The following is a 12,840-nucleotide window of genomic DNA, read 5'->3' as shown; positions in this document are numbered from 1 at the left end:
CGAAAGTTGGCGCGCGCAGTAATGCGGCGTGGCGCCGCGAAAACAAGCGACAGCCATCAGTATAAGTTCGGACAACCCAATTATATGAAAATTTCGTTACGAAAATCAGTTTTCTCCTAAGTCGGCGTCACGGGCAGAGTCGCCGGCACTTTCGGTTGATTTTACATGGCGGGGACATTACTCCGTTAGCTAAAATCCCGTTAAAACATCTTCAAGCGAAGTGGAAACTCCGCAGAAGCGATGCTTTCATCAAAATCAGTGACACGCACGACATTCGAGAACAAGAAATACGATCTCGTGGTTTTCGGACTTTCGTGCTCTCCGACCACGAATAAACAGAATCGTAGAAGGAGCTTGCGTCATGAGCAATTAAAAACATGGTTGGTTTAATGTCACCGGTTTTGTAATTGTAAACTTGAAAGCGTTTTCAGTAAACAAAAAATATATTTAAGATTCTATATAGATTTTTAATTTTAAGATTTAAAAGCTACAATTTCTTATCAAATGCATGCGCTATTTATGAAGACTTCTCGGGTGCTTTTCGTAATTAGGCGTACGCAGAAAATCGAAAACGAAAGGAGAATGAGACAACTGAAGCCAAAGAGATCTTTGATAGAACTGATAAAAGTGTCAGATAGTATACGACAGTAACGTGCAAAGTTCCGACGAATCCCTAAAAGGCAAAGGATCGACGATGGCGTAAAACGAAAGCGTGGGTGAAGGGTGGAAAAACGCAGAGAAATGTCATTCGTGACAGAAGATAAATTTTACGATGCATAGACTACGACCCCGTAAAAATGGTGACATTAATTCGGCGGTGGGGCACTGAACGTTAAAGCACCTAACAGTCCGTATTAACCCCGCTCATGTACATCGCATGTACATACGTATGTATGCGTGCACCGTGTATTATCGCGAAGTTCCTCAATTTTAATTGAAGCTGAAAAATGACTGTCGTATCTTGAACGAGAAATTATTTTTATGAGTATTTCTATCGTATTACTTTCGTTGTAAAAATTATTCAAGATGTGTGTGTATATTCTTGAAATTTTTAGCATGAAAAAAATAGCACGTTAAATGCTACTAGAGATTATTTTAAAAAATATCGTAAATTATATATATAAAGTATAATCATATAAATATCTTAAATTTAAAAATAAAATTCTATTTTGCGGTATTTTTGCGAATAATTAATATAACTCAAACATTGAAACAAAAGTGCAACGTTCGATTTTTATACTATTAAATAATGATGATATTCTTTAAATAATGAGATCAGTATTATTATTATAGCTATTATTACGAAATGGTGATTATGTATTTAGAAAGATTAATTAATTTCATCAAATACTGCAGCATTATTTAATAGAAATATCAATAGTCTCTAAATAATACCATAGACAGTGACCACTATTTATTGCCTGTCTACTTCAACTATGAAATAGTTTAGATGTGGTAACTAAATGGAAACTATCCCGTAGACATCCGATATTGGCGAAGAGCCACGGGAGTCGATTAACGAACGAGACCTCATCATTCCGAGTTACATAGGAAACTACCAAATGATCTCGTTTTCTAAAGTACTGTCGTTTATTAATGGCATAATTTTCTCTATTAAATAGTAATACGACAAAAAAGCATCTCACGAATAATAGTCCTTTTAATTAATTTAATTTTAATTATATAAATATTAAACGTTAGTTACACGGCTAATAAATAAAATTTCAGAGTTTTATATTAAAAAATCTACGATTGGATCTTTGTGAAAAGCTTGACAAATTTATAAGCAGGACCATTATATATTTTTACAACAGAAACTGCGTATAATATCCGGTATTTAAATAAATACAATATAAAAATAAGAATGACATTATATTACAATTTGAAAAACGTGACTGTTCATAATATCCGCGATTAAATATGTCTAATAGCGCTGACAATAACAATCGAAAGTAAATTTTAAGTATTGTATTTTATCTACCATATATTGCAAGTAATAGTGTAAAGCATGCATAGGTTATACACATATATTATTATATATGTATATCGTAACTTAATTTGGTTTAATCGCATATCTTTATTTAATATTAATATTGAAATAATTACTTGACTTTTAAGTGCTCAAATATCGTAAATCCTTCGATAATTGTGAATACCGGAGGAGAAAAATGGAGAAGAATGAGGAGAAGAAAGGAAAGAACGAACATCTTGGATGAAGCTATCGTCGTATCGCGTGTCTGGAGAAAAACGAGCACGACAATCGATTCTCGGGCGCCTCTCGTGATTCAAATTTCAGCCTGAAGAGAAATTATTATTCGCGTATTGCAGGATTTATGACCCTCTGAGCCACGGATCTAAATTTCTGACGAGGGGCCACGATAATGAAGCCATTAACTTAGCATTACGTTACATTCGCAAGCATCAAAGTTGCTTTGAATTCAATATCGGCTAAATCATTCATGGAAATATCAAACATCAACTGTCGCCGTCCACGTTATTCGCTTTCTAAAAATGCAAGTTACTTACTAATTTATTATTATATATCGTATTACTTGTTCCAGTCGAGTTCAGTATCAATTTTTGCGTAAAGAAACATTTATATCCAATAAAAACATTATATGTTTAAAATGTTTAATTTTCTACGAACTTTGCGTAGATCATTCTTTGTCTTTAATACAGCACTTTGAACCTGATTAAATTTGTTCGCGTTACATGCGATAGCGCGAACGGTCTTGTAAGACAAGTATTTTTTATTACGCGCTTTTCATCTGTGATCCTGAGCTTCCAGCAAAGCTACAGTTAAACTTCGTAATGGAGACTTTATTCGTAATTCATCAGTGATGCACGGTTAATAATACATTGTAGTTCCATATAATTATTTTGAAAAATATGTGGTGTACGTACACATACACCTCTCCCATGTCACACGTAGCAGTGCCCAGTTGCTACGTGTGGGAGAAAACTAAGAACGACCTGAAAACCAAGTCTTTTGCCTATATAGCAACTTTTATAAAACTTGCATAAATTGTGAATAAATATTATGCTCGCGAATTTGGCTTTTGCCATCAAAGCATTATGCAACAAAATCTCGATTGTATACTCCTTTCAGTAAAAAAAAGGTCCATCTATTTGCTGTTAAAATAATAAAACAAGAAAAATAATTTTTTCGATAAACCAAAACAAAATTTTCTCCATATAACAATTCTACATAATACAATAAAATTATGTTTGAACAAGAATAAGTAATATTTAATTTGCGGCGTGTAATTAATTAAATGACTCTCTACGAAATAATTAATAAAGAAACATGAACAGAAACAATTAAATTTAGCGGAAAAACTACACTGATTGCAATGTAATTGTGATGTAATACAACGAATAATGATAAAGTTTAAAGAGCTATTATCAATTTTTATTTGCACAAAGTTGGAACATTATATTTTTAATTTGAACTTATATTTTTCATATTTTTAATTATTAGTTAGAATTCTTTTCAATGCGTATCAAAAACTCTAGAACTGGGACAAAAGGCTCCATCAATTACCGAATTTTGAGGATAAGACGCTAGCTTATATAGATTAATAAATGTAAGATTAAATCCGCATATACCGGATAATCACAGGTGGAAATCTTGCTTCGTAACTTCACAATGTCGCCAAAATATACTTCCACGTTATTACGGGAATCTCATCGAAAATTTAAGTCCGTAATATCACCGGGCTAAGAGTACTTCCGTAACTTCGGCCGCCGTTGAGCTTGTTAATTTCACATGGGCGAGTCGCAGTAAGCAAGACAAATTAATTAAAGACAAAGTATATATTTCCATTTTACGCCCGCGCTCACACGTTTGCTTTTTTTTTTTCAATTCGCCGATGCAGACACAATATAAACGTCTCGTGTCTCTCTCAGCTCCTTTGGAGTTGTAATAGCCGGCAAAGTCTTCTTGGTACGCTGAGCCGGAATTACTTCGAACTGGTTCCCGGCGATAACGAGCTGAATTAGCTAAGACTATATTATAATGGCGTCGGAGACGGGGTTCGTATGAATATTTAACAGTCAACGCTTATAGTTTGTTGGCGACCCGCGTATACTTTAAAACCGAGAATCTCACAGTTGTGACATTTGTTACGACATACATAATCTGGTTTGTCTAAAGTGATTGTAAGTGATGCTTGAAATATCTTATCAATCGACAATTAGATAGATAAGATTGACACATTAAAAATTTTATATAATGATATTAATGAATGATAAAAACTACCTTGATATTAGATTCCATACAATAAGGTATCATGGATAATAATTAATATCCATGCCTATTAATGAGGCATTTAAATAAGAGCATCTTAGAGATAATATATCAAGATTACTAATCAAGATTACTAATATCAAGTTACTAATGAAATTGCATTGTTGATCTATCTATGGCGAACCAATAGCGAATATAAAAATTGAACCATACAAGAACAACAGCGATATGTTCTCAGATAAGACTTATAACGGCAGTCACGTACAAAATACTAAGATGTTTATAGGTCGAGAATATGAGAAAGTGTGGTCACGGATTTTTTATAACGTCGTCTTATTTTTTTTCGGTTCCGTGGATCATAGGAAATGGATACCGCCGTGAGGTTTACGGCTCCAGAGATTTCGGTAAACGAATAATCCAATTTAATGCCGCGAAGGTTCCCGCCCAAGTTCGATGGAATTACCGTTTTGGCACGTGCGAATGGGAGACCAGCAACCAAGCTCGGGTTTGATTCATTGCACATACACTTGTAGATTTTCTATAAAGACCCCAACAACAAAAGTGTTTCGCGACGTTCAATTTCGCGAATGCCTGTATATTTGTTTTTCCGTTTTTTGTCTGCTTTTATATTTCGACTATGAGTCACTTTTCATGAAAAGTGGCATACTTTACACTGATATCAGTGACTATTCACTGATTCAGATTTAGAGAGTGAATTTATTATTAGTTTATTCATTTAAAAGTGAATATATTTGATTGTAGAAAGTGTCAAGTTGTATGTAAGAGCAGCTGGGATGGAAACAAAAGAATTTATAATTATAAAAGTTGATATTCACAAAAAGAAAATAACCTCTTTCTCCCAAGAGAGGAAATCTGACCTTAAAGCCGTGAAAAACGCAATTTTATCATCAAAAGATGATGCAATTTCTCAAAATATAAAAAACTGCACTGATGTGATAGGTGAAATATTCGACACTGATATTAGTGCAAAAGTGGAATCGAGTAGCGACGAAGTCTTGGACACCGTGTGTCTGAACTAAACATCTCATAATTTCTCAAATCACTCTGTATACGACATTTTCGGAATGAAAAATCAAAAGCGATTATTTTCACTGACATCTTTATTGATATGAGATTTTATATATCTGAGCAAATTGCGCAATATACTTTTAATACATAAAGTGCGAACGTGCGTCAATTTAATTGGAAAGAAACGAAACAACCGGAAATAAAATTTACATTTCGTTATTGCTACTCAGAAGATATATCAGAAGAAAAGCAAATCTATTGATAAACTTATCTACATATATTGATAAGCTAATATCAATAATGTATTTGCTCAAGAAGAGTTAATGTGCTGTTGTAAAAAATGTGTCTATTTCTGTCAGCATCTGCTATATACTTTAATTTGACGACGTAATGTTACGTTGCTTTCAGAAAAGTGAAGATAATAGCGTGAAATAATGAGAAATAAACAGTCTTACAATTCCCGCTGTTATTTCGACTGTCGTCAATCACAGATTGAATTTTTAGGTTTATAGGCAAAATCAATCGAAATTAATAACAATGAGAAGAGAGATAGACCGACCAGGTGACAAAATCGAGAAATAGAATCGTCATTTCATGAATAAATTCTGATAGCGGTAAAGTATCCAAAAATTTCGAATTTTTCAACGCGAGTTTCTCATGCGTCATCATAAATCCAATTACTTAACACATTGAGCCGCGTGAATGGATTCGAAGTTTAGGAAACATTTGATCAGGCGACGAACGAGACCATAAACCACGTGGAGAAGTGACGTCCCGATACTGATAGAGTAAGATTCGCGCGATTTGTTTTATTTGAGTAAATAAAATAACTCCAGTAGGCTTGTCAAAGATAAGGCTGTGTTTCACACTGGCCACATATTGCAATAAATCCAGCGATCGCGACGCGGTGATTCATGAATTTGCGTAATCGATCTAAATCGCGTATGATCACTTTCAAGCAGACGTTGAGCAGGTTGCATCGCTGTCTTGTTTCTTGCATTGCATTTCTCATGTATGCGCCGTTCCGGAACGATCGTGTCGCATATTGGGTCGAACGAAAAAGAAAACGCTTAATTATGAGTGTCAATTAAAGGTTCGAGCCGCCAAGTAGCGTCGACCGAACAAAGAGAGGGTAATTTCCCCGTGGACGAGCAATCAGCCTTTCGAGCAAGCAGCTATAATTTGATCGCTTCCTTGATTACACGAGCGTCTCGTCTCGTCGAACTGCCGTTTCGTTTCTCGCTTTTTTCGCGACTGGCCGTCCGCTTTGTCGACAGACAAGCAATGCTCTCGAGCAGCATAAATCGAGTTATAGATTGCAACGAGCAATCGATATGACGAAAACACTGTTGACTGCGAGATGAGTCGGAATATACGCAAAGTGTTTTGGATATCGTTGCGTGCTTTTGATTATAAAGATAAAATAAGGATAGTATTATTTGAAAAAATAGGCATTAATTCTTTTACGTATTATTTATCATGTCCATTTTAATTAGAGAAATTAAAGAATTTTTTTAACTTTGAAATTACAGCTATAGATAGAGCTATTTCAAGTTAACATTATTTTAATAAAAGTAGATAAACTATAAAAAAATTCACATTTATTTTGTCGTTGAAACAGAATCGACCACAAATTAATCGATGATTCGAAAGCACTCGATGACACTAGATATATTTGATTTGTCTTTTGCATAACGGATAATTCTTCTAATTAAACTACTATGAAAGGATCTTTTCATTATATGAGTATGAAATAAAATATCGAAAAATAATGATACATTTATTTTTTAAATTGTTGTCGTGCGATACAGTCCATTGGTTACATTCCTCGAAGCAAGGAATATCGTATTCTCTTCGAAGTGATGCTACAAGCAATAATAAAAAAATTTCGTAATTTTTACAAAACGTAATAAGTGAAAATCAAATAAGAAATGTCCGTAAATCTCGATTTATCTTAATCTTAATTCGTTACAGTTAATTTTATCATGTTCAGCTCAATTTGAATAATTTGCAGCATGCTAAGTGGCTTTTATCGATTCCGTTATCATCGTCGGATGGATAAAGATGTTACGAGTTAGTTAGCGCAGGGTCGACTTAATGACGGTCGGTGGTGGTGGGCCAACTTTTCTAGTTCATCCCGGGAATCCGGCTCGTTTCGATGTATATCAACCGGGGAGTTACGTTATGAGCGAGCCGCTGGGGGAGTGGCAAGTCGTTAAGTCTCTCGTCCCGTTCCGAAATCATGTAATTTCATTTAAACTGCCGGGCGGAGTCAGTTAAGCCAACTAAATTTAAAAGTTCTTTTTCCGTCGCGCCGGACTTTTCGTATATTATATAGCGAGAACGGATGCGCTCGTGCCCCGGGGCGCCGAATTTCTTAATGAAGTTTGCGGGACTTTTAAAGACCTCGGAGGCATTTCCAACTCCGAGATACGACGCGGCCGACCGCTTAACTTTCCTCATTCGCAACGACACGTTATAAATTATGTGAGAAAGGCCGTTTCGCGAGCCCGCCGAATCTTTCGAACGAACTGCGCTCGAAATAAACGAATCGCGACAGCGAGCCATCAGCTCTATTAAATTTGCGCTGTTAGCGAACACATCGAGTAATATTTACAAATAGTTTGCTAATGCAGTTCGCGAACTGTTTCCGATGAATATGTACCTATCTTAAGGTTGTTGATGGCGGTCAATATGAATAACATACAAAACGCACTAAAGAATACTAAATAAATGCTAAATAAAATACACGTTAACATCGTTAACATCGTATAATGCATAAAATATTATACAATCATATATGCATATTATATAAGAAAATTTTTATATTCACTGTCTTTTAATTTTGTTCCTTGAAAAATCACTTGCTTTTGATCATTTTCGAACGGCAAAGCAAACTATTGACGCGGGTTCAAATTGAATTCGAGTATTGGATAGTATGCGGTGCGACATGAAAGCAGCGGGGAGGAAGGGACTCGCGCAAGGCATCGGTCTGTCCGACTATCGGTGTTTCCCGAAGAAGTCCTCGGGGGAAATCTAGGATTTCCCTTCGATCAGATGCGTTTCCGCCCGATAGTTGACCCGCCTTAGGACTACGGCTTGCTGACGGCTGTGGAATTGCTTCCGTGCCCTCTTCCCCGTTATCGATACGCTTACGCGGTCCGTAATTATGGTCCTTGCGTATCCCGCGGCCAAGTTGGTTCGTGTCCCTCCTGAAACCCCTGCGATAGGGCGGAATTCAATTCGAGGCCGTTAATCGTCTCGACACGCTTTGTTCGACACAAGCATGTTCGAATGTTTACACGACAACGCGACGCGCACAACGACAGCTAATTAGACGAGAATGTACTTAGGCTGCACTGTTAATTCGATAATTCATGCCGCTGAAAATAGATGCTCTATCGCACTAACATCTATCTAATTAATGTCCACAGGTTCTCCTTTGCGAGTAGACGGCGATCGTTTGGCCAATTGTTATTGGAGAGATAGCAGACTACAGGATGAATTCTATAGAAGAAGAAATATAAGATGATCGATAACGTAAGTAAATATGATTATAACAATGCAACTGCAATTCTAACAGATTTATAGAGTGATGTGAAGAAAGTTGCAAAGAATTTAAAGGTATTTTTTAATGTATTTTTATAAATATATTAAACGTTTTCTAAATGTTCTTTTTTACTTAAAAGGTATCTTTTTATTTTTTATTTAGTTTACATCTTTTTGCGTACATTTTATGTATTTTACGTGCAGTACGCAAGAACAAAGTTTGTCATCTGCGGCGATATTATTGTATACTTTTTTATTAAATAAAAGTTTGTGTTGCGTTTTATATTTAACTTCGCAATGACCGGTGAAAAAGCATATTGTCTCTATGGAATAGATGAAGGAATGGAAACCAATCTTTTTACACAGATACCGTAAAACATCGAGTTTTCTGTTAGTTATTAAATGAATAACAGTAAAGGGAAAGTGGAGAGTATAGCAAGTTTGTTTTTATGCATAACTTGCCCTTTTATTTAGTTTTCCCCGCATATTTCTTCTCAGTTAGCTAGCAAAAGGAAATCAAGGGTGTAAAAAGTCATTAATCTGACAGCGTGATCATCGACTATGCGAATGAATTCCTCCCTCCTCACAGTCACGTTTCGCAATAAACGACAATGCAAACAAACAGCGTTTTACATGGCACATGCTGCAAAGTATCAAATTCCCGCTCGACAAGCAATTTACAGAGCACACGAGCCCTCTCGTTCGACAGACGAGATCGCTGCATGTTATTATTCTACTCTCGTAGTTCGTCCGCTCGCAGTAACAGTGACGCCAAAAGTCCGACTATCTAACGCAATCCCCGTATGATAACACGATCGATGAAGCGGTTCTTATCGCTGTCGTATATGCGCGGCATAAAAAAAAAGAAAAAAAAGAGATGGATACGAAACGCGAAAATGGAAAAGGTAAAAAGCCGGAAGGAAAAGAAGAGAATTCAATCTCCCACCCGCCTCGTTCCGTCCGATCGTTCCAATCGAACGATCCCGTCATCGGCGACGAAAGCCAGGCCACGCCGCATCGAGAATCCGATCGGTCTGGCCCTTCGGTACATCCAGCGCGAAGAGCTGAAGTCCCTTTCGCAACTGGAATAATATCGGGGGCGAGCGTCAATTTCCTCCGTCGAAATGTAGTCGGGTTCTCTTGCCGTGCATGGCATGCAACGAGGGCGCTTACGAACGAGCCGCGTTGTCGGCTTTGAACTTTCCGCGCGTCGGGGCTTTATCGTTCGGCCGGAAGTAATTCCCATGCTAATCCCTCTTTGTCCGCGGGATGGACCGAACGGTAGCTGCGGCGTCTCGATGCCCTCTCCCCCCTCGGCGCTAGATTACGCGAAACGAAACGACGACGGCTCCTCCATCAGCGTCGCGCGAAACTCCGCAGCTAAACCGGCTCGAGACGCGGATCGAAAACGCTGCGAGTGGATCGCCGGGAGTGGGTTGCAACTCCGATTGTCGGTGGATTTCCCTCGGAAGGCTTGAACGGCGGTTTTCATCGTAGGGCGGAACTCGAGGTTGAGATAATCTGAGTAGAGAGTGCGCAGAAGGAAATTGAGAAGAGCCTTAACAAACATATACGAGATTCACGACGCAAGAAACGGAGTGCAAAGCTCATACTTTCGATCAAAATTTATAATACTTTCTTAGAATTGGTATTGTTATCGCGATGTATTGCGCTTATTCCAGTCGCGATAACGATCATGTCGATACTTTTTAGTTATTCAGCTGAAATCGAATTGTAACGTACATTAAAATTTTAGAGAAAGCTGAACTTGCTAATGTATGCATGCATATATATTTCTTATTAGAAGATATTGCTACTTCACATTAGATATTAGATCACTACCTTTTGGTATTGATCTAATATGATATTGATCTAATATCTAATGTAAAGTAGCAATATCTTATAAGAAATATACAATATACGTGCATACATTACCAAGTTCAGCTTTCTCTAAAATGTTTATGTACGTTACAAATACAGAGAAGTTTACGTGGTAAGATATTCTCGATGGGTTATCATCACCTCGCGACAGGTGACGATCTAATAAAAATCGACAATTTTTGATCGAATTTTAACTCGGATCTCCGGCTCATTAAGACTAGTGCACATTTCTCTGCGCCACGATCGCCACGATCAAGAAGAGTTGGTTTAGTTGGTTATTACATATATTTTCTTTCATTGAAGAAGAGAATGTCGATAGCGAATTTATGAAAAAAAAAATCTCATAAAACTTAAGATAATGATAGTTTCCTGGTGGAAATCTTTGATATTAAAGTTTAGAACATATTGTAAACCCAAGGGGAATTTTATTCCGTACTTTAATTTAATATAATGTAATAAAACGAGGAATCGATTCGCCAAATATAACATTTGCTGCGAAGATTCGCGAACAATATCGCTTTATTAATCCCGTTTTATGATAACATTAATTACTGCATCGCCGTCTTTCGACGTCCTTCTTTTCCCGACAAGTCGCGACAAAGGAAGGCAGAACTTCCGAAAGAGCGAAGCTTCATAGGAGAAAGGAAAAATGTTATTACTCAGAGAGAATGACATCAGACATTTCATGAGCTCGGATCGGAAACGAGGGTTTCCGTAGAATGGGATCGAAGACCAAACACGCGGAAAATCGACGCGTAAAATACGAGAAACAAAGACGATAGATGAGTAAAATTTCATTCGATATGTAATCAGACGCCATTGCGGTCGTTACGGGGATATTGGCGAGAAATGAAGTTTATCGCCTCGAACTTCATCATCGTTTCACGATCAAGAGAGCTCGGATCAGTGGCCTGGTTTTATACAGAGAGATTCCCGAACGGCAAGGAATATCCTCGCGTTTAAATGGAATCGCGATGAGGGGATGAAAAAGCAGAGGAAAGGCGAGGAAAAACACGTCGGTACAAGTGGAGGGACGAGAATGGAGAAGCGAGTCGCGCACGTGGTGACATTTGCGGAATATTATTCGAAATATAGCGCGACGTTAATATTCTGCTTTATATCGAACCGTAGAGACAAAGTGAAAAAGTTTTCCCTGGCGAAATGAGAGAGGCGTCGTTTCCTTCGCTCTTTGAACATAAAATTTGTGGGGGGAAAACGAGTTAGGTAAAATTCAAAATGCGAATACTGAAGAATCGTATTGTATATAAAATTTCACAATTACCAGAACGAGATCTCATTAACGGGCAACAAATTGAAGGTTTCAGTGAAATTGTACCTGGAACTGTATAGTAGCAGTGAATGTGCACCCAACTTGATTATTGCACTATCACGGAATAACACACTAAAATCTTCCTTTACGCGTGTGATGTATCAAACACCAACCAAAAACCAAACATTTATAAATATTTAAAATTTCAAACAGTAGCAGTGGCGACCTATGGAATGGTTAAAAATTACTCAAAAGTTGAGTTTAATTTAACCCTATAAATTTAATAGTGTAATAATTCTGAGAAATCTGAGAAAGAAAATATTAAAAAATATTTGAAAGTGTTTTGTATAGTCACGCGATACAATATTTTTTACAATATTTTTAAATGCGACATTTGTATAGCTTGGTTCGGGATACGCCGCAAGTATATTCGCACACGAAAAAAAAACAGAGGAGCGAACTGAAGCTCGCGGTTGGTTCGTTTGCGTATCAATAAAAGAGCGAAAATGTGCTTTGAGAGAGTGAGTCAAAGATATGAAGAGTGCACGCACAACCATTAAACAGAACGAATGGAAAAAGTAAAAAATAAAAAGATAGAGAAAGATATGGATTGGAAGAGAGATGCAGCAATTGGATGCGCAAAATGTTTTTCAATAAATCTGCATCCCGCTAGACTGCGAGTCGTCAGACCTTAAATAAATATTTCCTTCCGGTAAGACAAAGAAAAAGCAAGGCAATATAAATGGAGACATAATGAAAACAGCTGGCAGAAGCTTACAGCGATTGCCATAAAATCGCGGCTTGCAGCTGTACAAGATCTTAATGGCTCGAAGAATAGCTGAAGCGAGAAATCAATATTTCA

Source organism: Temnothorax nylanderi, unplaced genomic scaffold (assembly GCF_030848795.1).
Source record: "Temnothorax nylanderi isolate EJ_2023f unplaced genomic scaffold, tnyl_v1.0 TNYL_tig0012_pilon, whole genome shotgun sequence".
NCBI classification, from domain to species: domain Eukaryota; kingdom Metazoa; phylum Arthropoda; class Insecta; order Hymenoptera; family Formicidae; genus Temnothorax; species Temnothorax nylanderi.
Note: the sequence above shows the minus strand (reverse complement) of the source record.